This window comes from Rhinoderma darwinii, chromosome 4 (assembly GCF_050947455.1).
Source record: "Rhinoderma darwinii isolate aRhiDar2 chromosome 4, aRhiDar2.hap1, whole genome shotgun sequence".
NCBI classification, from domain to species: Eukaryota; Metazoa; Chordata; class Amphibia; order Anura; family Rhinodermatidae; genus Rhinoderma; species Rhinoderma darwinii.
The window spans coordinates 38,068,219-38,080,189 of NC_134690.1; the positions used below are offsets into that span (position 1 = coordinate 38,068,219).

Sequence of the window (11,971 nt, forward strand, 5' to 3'; positions counted from 1 at the left end):
ACAACCACATACTACTACATATACAACTACATATATAGCTACATACTACTACATATACAACTACATATATAGCTACATACTACTACATATACAACTTCATACTACATATACAACCACATACTACATATACAGCTACATACTACATATACAGCTACATACTACATATACAACCACATACTACTACATATACAACTACATACTACATATACAACTAAATTCTAATACATATACAGCTACATACACTACATATACAACTACATATACAGCTACATATACAACTACATACTAATACATATACAACTACATACTACTTCATATACAACTACATACTACTACATATGCAACTACATACTAATACATATACAACTACATACTACTACATATACAACTACATACTAATACATATACAGCTACATACTACTACATATACAACTACAAACTAATACATATACAGCTACATACTACTACATATACAACTGCATACTACATATACAGCTACCTACTACATATACAACCACATACTAGTACATATACAGCTACATATATAGCTACATACTACTACATATACAACTACATACTAATACATATACAGCTACATACTACTACATATACAACTACATATATAGCTACATACTACTACATATACAACTACATACTAATACATATACAGTTACATACTACTAAATATACTACTACATATACAACTACATACTAATACATATACAGCTACATACTACATATACAACTACATATACAGCTACATATACAACTACATACTACTACATATACAGCTACATATCCAACTACATATACAGCTGCATATACAACTACATGCTACATATTCAACTACATACTACTACATATACAACTACGTATTAACACATATACAACTACATACTACATATACAACTACATACTACTACATATACAACTACATAATAATACATATACAGCTACATACTACTACATATACAAGTACATAATACTACATATACAACTACATACTACTACATATACAACTACATACTAATACATATACAACTACATACTAATACATATACAACTACATACTAATACATATACAGCTACATAAACAACTATATACTACTACATATACAACTACATATACAGCTACATATACAACTATATACTACTACATATACAACTACATACTACATATACAACCACATACTAGTACATATACAACTACATTTACAGCTAAATACTACTATATATACTACTACATATACAACTACATATACAACTACATACTAATACATATACAGCTACATACTACTACATATACAACTACATATATAGCTACATACTACTACATATACAACTACATACTAATACATATACAGCTACATACTACTACATATACAACTGCATACTACTACATATACAACTGCATACTACATATACAGCTACATACTACATATACAACCACATACTACATATACAACCACATACTAGTACATATACAACTACATTTACAACTACATATACAGCTACATACTACTACATATACAACTACATACTACTACATATACAACTACATACTAATACATATACAGCTACATACTAATACATATACAGCTACATACTACTACATATACAGCTACATAAACAACTACATACTACTACATATACAACTACATACTACATATACAACCACATACTAGTACATATACAACTACATTTACAGCTAAATACTACTATATATATACTACTACATATACAACTACATATACAACTACATACTAATACATATACAGCTACATACTACTACATATACAACTACATATTAACACATATACAACTACATACTACATATACAACTACATACTACTACATATACAACTACATAATAATACATATACAGCTACATACTACTACATATACAAGTACATAATACTACATATACAACTACATACTACTACATATACAACTACATACTACTACATATACAACTACATACTACTACATATACAACTACATACTAATACATATACAACTACATACTACTACATATACAACTACATACTACTACATATACAACTACATACTAATACATATACAGCTACATACTACTACATATACAGCTACATACTACTACATATACAGCTACATAAACAACTACATACTACTACATATACAACTACATACTACATATACAACCACATACTAGTACATATACAACTACATTTACAGCTAAATACTACTATATATATACTACTACATATACAACTACATATACAACTACATACTAATACATATACAGCTACATACTACTACATATACAACTACATATTAACACATATACAACTACATACTACATATACAACTACATACTACTACATATACAACTACATACTACTACATATACAACTACATAATAATACATATACAGCTACATACTACTACATATACAAGTACATAATACTACATATACAACTACATACTACTACATATACAACTACATACTACTACATATACAACTACATACTACTACATATACAACTACATACTAATACATATACAACTACATACTACTACATATACAACTACATACTACTACATATACAACTACATACTAATACATATACAGCTACATACTACTACATATACAGCTACATAAACAACTACATACTACTACATATACAGCTACATATACAACTACATATACAACTATATACTACTACATATACAACTACATATACAACCACATACTAGTACATATACAACTACATTTACAGCTAAATACTACTATATATTCTACTACATATACAACTACATATACAACTACATACTAATACATATACAGCTACATACTACTACATATACAACTACATATATAGCTACATACTACTACATATACAACTACATACTAATACATATACAGCTACATACTACTACATATACAACTGCATACTACATATACAGCGACATACTACATATACAACCACATACTACATATACAACCACATACTACATATACAACCACATACTACATATACAACCACATACTAGTACATATACAACTACATTTACAGCTACATACTACTACATATACAACTACATACTACTACATATACAACTACATAATAATACATATACAGCTACATACTACTACATATACAAGTACATAATACTACTTATACAACTACATACTACTACATATACAACTACATACTAATACATATACAACTATATACTAATACTTATACAACTACATACTACTACATATACAAGTACATAATACTACATATACAACTACATACTAATACATATACAACTACATACTACTACATATACAACTACATACTACTACATATACAACTACATACTAATACATATACAACTACATACTACTACATATACAACTACATACTAATACATATACAGCTACATACTACTACATATACAGCTACATAAACAACTACATACTACTACATATACAACTACATATACAGCTACATATACAACTACATATACAACTATATACTACTACATATACAACTACATACTACATATACAACCATATACTAGTACATATACAACTACATTTACAGCTAAATACTACTATATATACTACTACATATACAACTACATATACAACTACATACTACTACATATACAACTACATACTAATACATATACTGCTACATACTACTACATATACAGCTACATAAACAACTACATATACAACTACATATACAGCTACATATACAACTACATATACAACTACATACTAATACATATACAACTACATACTACATATACAACCACATACTACTACATATACAACCACATACTACTACATATACAACCACATACTACATATACAACTACATACTAATACATATACAACTACATACTAATACATATACAACTACATACTACTACATATACAACTACATACTAATACATATACAACTACATACTACTTATACAACTACATACACAACTACATACTACAAATACAACTACATACTACTACATATACAACTACATACTACATATACAACTACATACTACTACATATACAACTACATACTACTACATATACAACTACATACTACATATACAACTACATACTACTACATATACAACTACATACTACATATACAACTACATACTACTACATATACAACTACATACTAATACATATACAACTACATACTAATACATATACAACTACATATACAACTACATACTACTACATATACAACTACATACTACTACATATACAACTACATACTAATACATATACAACTACATATACAACTACATACTAATACATATACAACTACATATACAACTACATATACAACTACATACTACATATACAACTACATACTACTACATACTAATACATATAGAACTACATACTACTACATATACAACTACATACTAATACATATACAACTACATACTAATACATATAGAACTACATATACAACTACAAAACTATAGCAGATTCAAGTGAACAAATGACTAAGATGCCCCTGTCACCCTGGTACATAAAAGACGCTTGTAATGCATAAGAATAAGATCTACTGTACATACCATGAAAACCCATTTTACGAAATACCATCTCTCAAAAGTAGGGAGGAGGGGGGGGGGAGAATGTGCTTTCCTTGAAACTATTTGATTCTTGTGGTTTTGGGAAAACCACAGCAAGACAATGACTAGTTGTTATATTCTAAATGTATCTCACCTCAACTTGACACCAACCTAAAGCGGAGGTCTCCAACCTGGGGCCTTCCAGGTGTTGCAAAACTACAACTCCCAGCATGCCCTGACAGCTGAAGACCACATATTTGAGACCATTGATCTATAGTTTATAGCTGTACCATGTATACTTGTATAGTTACTTATATATAAGACAGTGGCTGCAATGGAAACATTGACATGATCATTTCCAGATGCATCTAAGATGTGAGTAGACAACATAATACCCCCTGGCTTTCGTTTAACAACATAATATAGAGTAAAAGACGAAAGTAAAGCTTTCTCTCCTGGACACATATTACGAGAAGACCCAGCTCACTGGAAAAGATAGCTTGGAGGAGTCGAAAAGAAAATAAGAAGAGGACCAAGAGCGACAAGATAGATGGAGACAATCACAAAAATTACGAATGTGACATTGAGAAGACGGAAGACTGGAAATTCTGGTGAGACACCGGCCATGTAGTCACCAAGAGCAGAAATCAACTTGATGGCACTTAATAATAGAATAGCGTTATATGTTCTCAACACAAGTCCTAGTAGCTTAAAGAGTTTGGGAAAGTCTGTCAGGTCATAAAGATATAAGATATATTCAAAGTCAATCAATTATAACAAAAGGGGTCATCATGTGTGATGGACATCCATGATGGTCAAGTTCAAAGATGCCAAAAAGTCTCGAAAAAGTAGGAGACTGGATATTACAGGTGTTTCATACCTTAGAAATTTGCTCTTGGTGGAGACTTTGGAGTGAAGTAAAAGGAAAACAAATGAGAAGAATATTGACAAAAATCAAGACTTGACTTCTACTCGAAGAGCAAATTGCCAAACCTAAGCTTTAGCCTAATGGAAAAGACCGACAAACCTAAACAAAAGCCTGAAGACCCATAAAGAAGTCAGAACATCTGGAGACAAACTGGTTAAATGGACAACAATGGAGTCAAACCCATCTTGAGGGCATCTGATGAGGTCTAGTTCATTGTGGTCTTCAAAAAGGTTGAAGAAATTAAATAGAACAAACACTAAATAAAGCCAAAAATATTCTAAGACGTCAAACAGATAATAGAAAAGCTTTGTCTTAAAATATCTCCGAACACTATATGGACCCATGTCGCCTCAAGTAACCCTTGGTTTACACACTCATACTTCTTAGAAAATAATGGAATATAAAAAGCATAGTAAAGAAGAAAAGCTTAAGAAAGTCATCGGCATATAGAACACTACAGGAAGACTAAAATGGCTGATAACAGGGAACAAAACCATAGATAATACCACATAGAGACTAATACCAAAGCTTGGGAGATCTCTAATCCATTTACTAGAGGACTACAGGACCCTGTTAGCTTTCGGGGAATGCACACTATAAAAACCCCAGATGGGGCATTTCATTTAACATATGGTTTGCCTATAGCTTATTCTTCATTGTATAAACATTTGCAGAGCCCATAAAGGGTTAATACTAGATATTTAGGGTCATTACGCCCCTTATGGCGTATACTAGTAAAACCAGGTGTGCATTAACCCCAGAAGAACTAATAGTAGGATGACAAGGTAAATAGTGGGAACATATTGTAAATAGTAGGGTATGAAAGAGCAGTGGCGCCCAAGTAGCATCCATAGTATTATTATGGCAAAGTGTGTAGTGGCCAAGAAATGTTAATACCAGTAAAAACAAAAACAGCTGTGCCCAAGTTAGAAGGCATGACATATAGTCCCTAGGTAGGGTTAAAAGTGGGACATCGATGTGTACAGTGCCCTAGTTGAATGACACCAAGAGGAGAAGGAAAATAGTACCAAGGTCTGGAGTAATGCTTGGGTGGCAGGGTATATGATGCCCAACAAGAGTAGGGCAGGGTAAAAAGAACTAAGATTTGGGTTAATTCTAATATGACAGGGTATATAATGCCCCAGAATGGTTAATATTAGGATGGCAAGGGCAAAGGTACCAAGGTTTGGGTTAATATTAAGATGGCATTTCATTTAGTGCCCAATCTAGAATGGCAAAGCCAGTAGTGTTCAAGTAGGAATAATACTATGAAGAAAAAGTTTGCCGTTATGCCCAAGGAGTGTCAATAATTAAAGCCGAGAGGTGAACTTCTCAACCAGGATGGCATCGTGTGCAGTACGCTGTGGGATTAATATCACTATGGCATAGCCTAATATTCCTAATAAGGGTTAATGTTAGGATGGCAATGTCGCGTAATGCCCAAGTAGGGTTAGCACTCATGATGAGGTGTGCAGTGCCCACTTATACAGGAATAGCAGATTATGTAGGGTTAATACTACTGTGCCATGGTGCGCAGTGACCAGCTGATATATTAAACTACAAACACAACCATTAGTACAACAACTACCATCATTGTCAGCTGAAATAACAGCCTGGGAGCCCGTCATGGTGGGGAGTCCTCGTAAAGTTCAACCATGAAGCGCTCACTGCTCTACATGAAGACCCAGACGTCCCATTTCTCCCCGGTGCCAATCACCTGCCGGGCACAAAACACAAGTGTTGTAGCCAAGCGTCTCTCCGTGGCTTGATCCACAGCTCGGCATCCAGCAGGAGGGCACAGACAACTCTTCCAGGATAACACATAATAACAAAGCTGCTGTGCAATAAACTGTGCCAGGCCACACCGTCTGCGCCCTCTCCCTGTGTGCGTGCAGCGCTCCCCAGGGGCACATGGAGCAGTGTGCAGTCACCAATGACACATTCCATACGGGCACAGACAAGCCGGCACATCTGGGTGCAATGTGGGGTTCTTATGAATGAGGGGGTGGGTTTCAAATACCAAGCACACGGATAAAAACACCGGATCACGTTGCAATAAGCCCGCCAAGCCCCCTCTCTATGTCTGAGATATCAGCGTCATGTTCCTTTAATAGTTAACCCTCAACTCTCTGCCAGAGCAGTCAGCAAATCTAATAAACGGCATATACACATGGAGCTCGCTCATGTGCCAGCTTGGCATGGACTGTGTATGACATCATGTGGGCACACACTTTGTAACATGGGGATAGCAAATGTCTGTACTCTAATTATAAGCCAGATTTATAGGAATGATGTATGACCACCAGGGAACACAGCCGTCTCATGCCCGGGAGATCTAATACCAGGATGGTAAGATGTGGTGCCCTCATACACCCTGGTAAGCCAGACTTGTAGGATCACATGATGGGTGCCATAGTCAACTTTTGTTCAGTAGCGTTATTACAAGGTGTGCAGTGGGTCTAATAACAAGAGGGCAAGTATTAGATCTTTATTAGGATGGCAAGGTGGGCAGTGCCCAAGTACAGTTATTATCCAGGATGAAAAGGAGAGTTGTAACCCAATCATCATTACATAAGTGTGGCACGGTAGAAAGTATCTAACACTAGGGAGGCGAATGCTGCGTTGTCCATAAAAAGTCAATATTAGGGTGGCATTGGGAGTAGTGGTGAATACTAGGGTGGCATTAGGAGAAGTGGTAAATACTAGGGTGGCACTGGGAGTAGTGGTAAATACTAGGGTGGCATTAGAAGTGGTAAATACTAGGGTGGCACTGGGAGTAGTGGTAAACACTAGGGTGGCACTGGGAGTAGTGGTAAATACTAGGGTGGCATTGGGAGTAGTGGTAAATGCTAGGGTAGCACTGGGAGTAGTGGTAAACACTAGGGTGGCATTGGGAGTAGTGGTAAACACTAGGGTGGCACTGGGAGTAGTGGTAAATACTAGGGTGGCATTGGGAGTAGTGGTAAATACTAGGGTGGCACTGGGAGTAGTGGTAAATACTAGGGTGGCACTGGGAGTAGTGGTAAATACTAGGGTGGCACTGGGAGTAATGGTAAATACTAGGGTGGCACTGGGAGTAGTGGTAAATACTAGGGTGGCACTGGGAGTAGTGGTAAATACTAGGGTAGCACTGGGAGAAGTGGTAAACACTAGGGTGGCACTGGGAGTAGTGGTCAACACTAGGGTGGCATTGGGAGTAGTGGTAAATGCTAGGGTAGCACTGGGAGTAGTGGTAAACACTAGGGTGGCATTGGGAGTAGTGGTAAATACTAGGGTGGCACTGGGAGTAGTGGTAAATACTAGGGTGGCATTGGGAGTAGTGGTAAACACTAGGGTGGCACTGAGAGTAGTGGTAAACACTAGGGTGGCACTGGGAGTAGTGGTAAATACTAGGGTGGCACTGGGAGTAGTGGTAAACACTAGGGTGGCACTGGGAGTAGTGGTAAATACTAGGGTGGCATTGGGAGTAGTGGTAAACACTAGGGTGGCATTGGGAGTAGTGGTAAACACTAGGGTGGCACTGGGAGTAGTGGTAAATACTAAGGTAGCACTCGGAGTAGTGGTATATACTAGGGTGGCACTGGGAGTAGTGGTAAATACTAGGGTGGCATTGGGAGTAGTGGTAAATACTAGGGTGGCATTGGGAGTAGTGGTATATACTAGGGTGGCATTGGGAGTAGTGGTAAATACTAGGGTAGCACTGGGAGAAGTGGTAAACACTAGGGTGGCACTGGGAGTAGTGGTCAACACTAGGGTGGCACTGGGAGTAGTGGTAAACACTAGGGTGGCACTGGGAGTAGTGGTATATACTAGGGTGGCATTGGGAGTAGTGGTAAATACTAGGGTAGCACTGGGAGTAGTGGTAAATACTAGGGTGGCACTGGGAGTAGTGGTAAATACTAGGGTGGCACTGGGAGTAGTGGTAAATACTAGGGTGGCACTGGGAGTAGTGGTAAAAACTAGGGTGGCACTGGGAGTAATGGTAAATACTAGGGTGGCACTGGGAGTAGTGGTAAATACTAGGGTGGCACTGGGAGTAGTGGTAAATACTAGGGTGGCACTGGGAGTAGTGGTAAATACTAGGGTGGCACTGGGAGTAGTGGTAAATACTAGGGTGGTACTGGGAGTAGTGGTAAATACTAGGGTGGCACTGGGAGTAGTGGTAAATACTAGGGTGGCACTGGGAGTAGTGGTAAATACTAGGGTGGCACTGGGAGTAGTGGTAAATACTAGGGTGGCACTGGGAGTAGTGGTAAATACTAGGATGACACGTTATATTGGGTTAACACTAACTTGTGTAGTTATAAAGTAGGGTTTATTCTGGATAACCCAGTCGGATTAGTACTAGGACGTATGGTGCCCACGTAGTGTCAGTAGTAGGACTGCATCCTGCCTGATGCCCAGGGTGGTGAAATGGGTAGTGCCCATTAGGATGACAATAGTCTTCAGTTGGGTAATAATAACAACCAATAGGCAAAAGTGTACAGTGACCAAGGAGGGCACAGTCAGATGAAGGAGTAGTAATGCCATAGTTAGGTGGATAGTATGATGCCACAGTGTGTAGTGCCCATGTAGGGTACATACTAGGGTGACAACCTATGTAAGTAGTATAACAAAGTGGGTATAATACCAGGGTGTCAAGGGGCATAATGCCCAAATAGGTTTTAAAGGGGGATGCCAAGGTCTGTAGTGAGGAAGTGTGGCTGAGGCTGGCATGGTGAGGTGCATGAAGGGGCAGCATGGCTGGCACTGTGCCACCTTTCATCCTCTAGGTGTATGTGCATCTTCTTTCTCTTCTCCTCCCTCATCTGACAGGAAGTTTTTTTCCTGGTCTTTCTCCTTCTTACCTCCCTCCCTTCTTGTTCTTTCTTGGCTGGCACGGCGCAGGCGCACAGGATCATTATTAACATGCACTTAATAATACACCGGAGGCTGCAGCTTCACTTCTCCAACATCCACAACAAGAGGATCAGAAGACAAGGCAGCGGTGCCCGGGAGCAGCGGCGGGCAGGGAGCGCTGGGCACGGGGCGCTCCGGGTAACCCCTGCGTTCAGCACCACAGACACTGGACAGCCTCTTACCTGCGCTGTGCGGGCAGCAGCGGCTCCTGTCCTTGTCCTCTTCTCCCTCCAGTGCATATACAATGTCCACACTTAGTGAGGAGGCTCCTAGTGGATGCCCAGCCAGTGCCAACAAGGGTGATGCCAGGCAGTGTGCCCGGCGGTGCAGCAGCGGGAGGAGGATGATCGGTGTCTGGGTCGGGTACAGTGCTGCTGCTGCTGCAGGATCCGGACCATGCTCCCTTCTGGCTCCTGCTTCTCCGAGGCTGTGTCTACTTGCTGGATGGGGGCGGGGTCAGGAGCGTCACGGCCGGGAGGGGACACCAGTCACCGGGGGAGGCACTAGACACATGCCAGTCCTGCCCGTCTGCTGCTCGGGGGCTCTGGGGCTGGCACCGGGCACGCCCGGAGGTGAGAGTGAGGGGCACGGCGCATATCTGACTGTACAGCGACTGCAGCTCGTCCTAACTGTGAATCATCCCCTCCACCCCCCGATAATCCGATTATTTCCTCATCACGTCTGTCAGGAAACCTCTGAGCCGTGGAAATCTTTATCATATCTATCTATCTATCTATCTATCTATCTATCTATCTATCTATCTATCTATCTATCTATCTCATATCTGTCTATATCTATCTATCTATCTATCTATCTATCTATCTTTCTCTCTATCTATCTATCTATCTATCTATCTCATATCTATCTATCTCATATCTATCTATCTCATATCTATCTATCTCATATCTATCTATCTCATATCTATCTATCTGTCTGTCTGTCTGTCTGTCTGTCTGTCTATCTATCTATCTATCTATCTATCTCATATCTATCTATCTATCTATCTATCTATCTATCTATCTATCTCATATCTATCTATCTATCTATCTATCTATCTATCTATCTCATATCTATCTATCTATCTATCTATCTATCTCATATCTATCTATCTATCTATCTATCTATCTATCTATCTATCTCATATCTATCTATCTATCTATCTATCTCTCATGTGTTTCTATCTATCTATTATATTTATTTGTCTCATTTCTATCTTCCTTCTTTCATCTTACCTTATTTTTTCCTTTCTTCCTATTCGTAGCCTTCCTTTTAAATTCTTTACTTCTCTTTCCTTACTTTATTTTCTCACTTTTTAGTCGTGTTCCCTATTTATCTATATCCTTTTATCTTTCCATTCCCTTCTTTGTTTGTTTATCGTTGCTTCCCTTTTTCCTACTTCCCCATTCCCCTTCCTACTATTTTAATTCCTATTTTTACATATACGTTTTTCTTCCATACCTTCCTTCTTTTAATCCCTCTATTCTTTCATTGTACATATTTAGTTTTCCTTTTTTTTTCATACTTTCACCCTTCCTTCTTTTTTCATCTCATACCTTCCGTCCTTCCTTCTCTCTT

The 11,971-nt window shown here is 37.9% G+C and overlaps 1 protein-coding gene across 3 annotated transcripts in view; it reads right to left on the minus strand.

Annotated features, from left to right (window-relative positions):
• The window catches only part of KLHL29 (kelch like family member 29), an 850,651-nt gene extending 839,709 nt beyond the window's left edge, over positions 1-10,942 (minus strand). For 2 of the 3 annotated variants that reach the window (XM_075861037.1, XM_075861036.1), the window contains exon 1: positions 10,579-10,937. The gene's annotated coding sequence lies outside the window, so the exon portion shown is untranslated. Of the gene's footprint in view, positions 1-10,578 lie in introns of all 3 variants that reach the window. The other variant, XM_075861038.1, reaches the window with a different exon arrangement.
• Positions 10,943-11,971: the final 1,029 nt, after the last annotated feature.